Raw genomic sequence first — 4,649 nt, forward strand, 5'->3', positions numbered from 1 at the left:
TGGAGGCTTATGTCTGTTTGGTTACTTTATCAGTGGGCTGTGGCCATATTCAGTAAGAAATCCCACTTGTTTTCTGGTAGTGTTTATATATTGTAGTACCCTGTGGAATACAAATATTTCTGATTTGTTCAAGTGTAATTTGGTGTCGAATCCCTTGAATATCATTTCACAGCCAACCCTTGAGGGCTTGTGTCTATTTGATTACCTAGTCAGTTATAGTTGAGCCGGTCTGACCTCTGGTTTAATGCACTCTATGAGGAGAAAATCAGAGGCCCAAATATTCATCCAAGGCTTGATTTTGTTTCCATAACCTAGGTACCATTTAATACCTGATGCAGATCAGCAGCAGGATAGGTACTTTTTGAAGTACCAGGGGTGGGGGGGAAGAAGCACTCTCGACTCAAAGCTGTAATTGAGTTGACTCAGTCCTTTATGGGTTTTAGTTAGACTTTTATTTTTGTTTTATTGTAAGTGCTGAGGTAGGCCCCATTAAGGTCGGGCCCATACTAATATATTGTTTTTTATTTAAAGCACCTTAAATAGCCCACGATAGGAGGAGTTAGGATAGTTTTAAAACTCTATTTCAGTTTCCTATTATGTTTTAAGATATTGTTGGGTCTGATTAACTCAACTCTATTTAGTTGTTGTTTGAGCCACAAAGCTCCCAACGTTTATGAATAAAGTTGGGTTTTCTATTTTTCCGTATGTGAGATTCAGATGGCTGTGCGATACAGTGCTATGTGGTGGGATTCTAGTCGAGGCTAGGTGGGAATGCTTAGTCATATCTTCTTCATTCTTTCTTCTCCATCAATAATCAAGTACAGTCTTATTTTGTTTACAGTCTTTCAATTTGGTAAAACTTTTCAGTTCTTTGATGGTTGCACCTGAGATTTCTGTTTTTCCAAATCACCCCATGGTTTTAAATTAGGAAACTGATATTTTTTATTGGAGAGCTTCCTTGAGCTAATAATCTGTTGCCGATTTCTGTGGGTTATTAAGGAATCATAAACTTTTTTATTGGGAGACTTGGTTATTTTTTTTCAACTCAATTGGTTTCTGTTCCTAAACCTGGTGGCACCTTGTTTTGGGGCCGTTCCTGCTGCAAATAGGAATTCATAACTTTGTTTCTGATCTAACAAATGGATTAATATTGAAGTTCCTAATTTTCTGGTGATTGACTTACTATTCTGAAACCTATTTTGCATAGCCTAATCTAACCATCAGACTTCTCTCATCTTTTGAAGGAGGTCTTCCTTTGACCAGAACTTGAGGATGATCAGACCCTTGGATCTGGAGTTATTAAATTTTCTAAATTCTGGTTTTTGAGTAGCTATTTTGATCCTGTCTATTGTGTTGCAGCCTAACACCCATTGGTAGGGTTTGTCAACCCAATTATTGTTCACTTTTTCTGCACACTCCAGCAATACAATAGCTCTGCTTTCAGCCAAGGTCCTTCTAAAAGGAGGAGTTGACCTAGAAAAAGAGATGAAACTGGTTTTTGTGTCTTTGAGAAGAATTTGTGGTGGTCAACTGCCCCAAATATCGAGTATAATCTTTAGCTAAGTTTCCTTGCATCCATTAATATCATAGTGGTTACCTGTACTGTAGGGCCTACTACCATTTAGATTAGTTAAAACATTGAAAATGCTTATATTAGGATCATGGCAGTTAGACTACATGACCATAAGGTAAATTTTAGACTTCTTTTAGCTCTGAAATTGATAGCAAAGTGTTCGAAGTCACAATCATGGCATTACAGCAGGTTCAGTCTCAACTAATGCTGTGTTTGGTATACATTCTTGAAATAGATTCTGAGTCTAGAATGCATTAAGAAAATAAAGAAGAATCGGGTATTAGAATGCATTCTAGACCCAGAATCCATTCCGAAAATGCATACTAAATACAGCCTAAATAGTTTATTGTGCATGCTTTATTTGCTTTCACCAATATCTTGCATATGAGCAAACATGAAATCACACCTTATCATTTAGACATGCTTCATTTTGAAACCCATGTTCTATTGTTGTTCTTGCTGTTATGATGGTATTGACTCTTTTTGTTTGTTTTTTTTTTTTTTTGAGACGTTCTTAGGATGTTCAGTAACAATCCATATAGTCAAGACGCAAGAGCAAGTGAAATTACTGTCCCGCCCTCCATGCAATCAACAATCTCGTCCATATTGATGCCCATGTGTACTCTCATTAGCCCTAGTGCTGGTGCAGGGGCTATGTGACCAAGCAGCGATCTCTTGCCAACGCTTATTGCTTAGCCCCTAGTGAACTAAAAAAATCATATTCAGTTAAATGCTCCTACACGCTCTTACTGGTGTTGGTGCAAGCGTTATCATACATATTTCTGTCAAAATTGAATTTCTTATTATTGATATTTATATTCGAAAAAAAATAAGGATTGGTTGAATTGAGGTTAAGCAATCTGCCGAAGTTATACATGTTGGATGTAAAAATGCATGAAAATGGGTTCGTTTTGCCTTAGGGGGAAGCATCCGCGTGAGCAGGTGTGGTCGAAGGATAAGCAACAAGGATCAAGATTGTCTCCAGGGAGCCCAGTACCCTGGGTGTTGCCATGGGGCATCCAGCGGTTAGTTGTGCCGTACACATCTTGGCGCATGCCTAGGGATGTGTGCGGCACAACCCAACGGCTGGCAGCACCCTGGGCATGAGACGAGCTAAATTCAAGCAACAATGTCAGCTTAAGTAATACAAACATTGGTGAGAATCTAATGCCCCGAAAACCTAAGGATTCTTTGACAAGGCCCCTGACTAGAATAATATAGGATTTCAATGGATTAAGGGGAACTAATCAGGGTATCTCATCTGAGCTGATTTGATAAGCTTGTGATTGGTTGGTCAGATCCATTTCAACCTCATTACCTTTAGGGGTGCAAATGTAAGTGCAGGTGCAACTCGGTTGGGAAAGAGAGGAATAGCATACAATATAGATCTGACCGTATTGGGTTGAATCAGGCGATACTCGATCCATATTAGTATCGGTCTTTAGTGATTACCGATACGTATCAACTGATATGCCGACAGGATACCAATACTTGGAACCAATTTATATTTTCCCCTCATAGTGGCTGTTGTTTATTTTCTTATGTCTTTGTAGCTTTTTTATATATCTTCCATTTTATTAGGCAAGTTGCAGAGTTTAATAGATGGTGGACCCTCTTATAATAATTTATATTCTTAATCTTCTCTTCATGTGTTGCCCCGCCCAGATTCCAATTTTTTCAAGCTTACTGCACTAGGAGATTGCTTTTGGGGAGAAGGTGTTAGGTGGCCAATCACGTTAAATTATTAATAGTAATCCATATCGGATATGGTATCGAACTCAGTCACTAGAATCGGTTCTCCCTCTGCCGATTCCAATACAAAGCGCCCAATTCAGACAATCCGATACCGATCCCTCGAACCGTGCTGAGGAGACTCAGGTGAGGAGTGAGACGGGTTTGTCTTTCAAGGTTTGCAATTGTATCGTGACTTTGGGCCGAGGTGGTGGGCCAGTATTGCAGCAGTCGGTGGAAACATTCCGTAATTGGCCTTTTTTTAAAAATAAATAAAAAAATCTGTATTTGGGCCATGGCATAAATAATTGGATCAAAATCGGTGGAATAGACAGATTTGAATTGAAATCGATCGCTCTTGATTTCAATAAATGCTCATTTCAATACCTTCTTTTGAAATTGATCATGAATGTCCTTTTATCTTCATTATTGGTTATGAATATTCTTTATTTTTTATTTTTTCTTCTTCTTTTTAGTCAATAAAATAACATAAAAGCAATGAAACTTACTTTAATTACAAGATAGATCTACAAGATTTTTGAATAAGACATTAAAAAAAAAATCACATATATGTGAAAATCTTATCTTTGCTTCCTAATTTCATTTTTTAGAGGATCGATCGATTTTCAGGCTGATTTCAATCTGATTCAAAATGGAATCAATTGAGATCTATGCTTAATTCTGAGTTTTTAAACCTTGATTTGGGCCACAGTGTAATTTGACCAAGTTTTCTCGAACTTCAGGGTGGAGAGCCATTGTAGAAAAAACTAACTGAGTCGGAGGAATTGACCGGTAGTTCTTTTACATGCATCAGGATTTGGGAGGCAAGAGGTATTTTGGTGAAGTTCTAATGTCAGTCTGAGCTGCTTCCGGGGTGATGTTCTAAGGCCTTCTTTGGATAGCAAGGAGTGTAGGATAAGAAAGTTTGGAGGTGGATCTTACCCATAGTGAGATGGGACATCCTAGAAAATAGAAGGGAAGGTAAAATGTCCCTTCATCCTCATTCCACTTCATTTGGTTGGTTTTTCCTGAGATACTACATAGAGAGTTGTTAAAATTCCATTAAGAAAAGCTTTAGTTATTTTGTTAGTTACTTGATTGATACGTTTAACCTATTTCATATTAGGCTGACCCAATCTATTTCTCGTACACTAGATTGAGCCTCATTAGGGTTATAATAAACCATCATGCTTTCTGAGTTGTCGTCCTTGGTGGTTCTCACTCTAACAGTAGGTAATCGCCATTTCTAAGAGTTGACGCTAAAATCTATCTGATACTAGGTTGACCTAATTTAACGTCCATATACTAGATCGAGTCCAGAATTGACTAGAATATTGCCAGAATC

Source organism: Telopea speciosissima, chromosome 5 (genome assembly GCF_018873765.1).
Source record: "Telopea speciosissima isolate NSW1024214 ecotype Mountain lineage chromosome 5, Tspe_v1, whole genome shotgun sequence".
NCBI classification, from domain to species: Eukaryota; Viridiplantae; Streptophyta; class Magnoliopsida; order Proteales; family Proteaceae; genus Telopea; species Telopea speciosissima.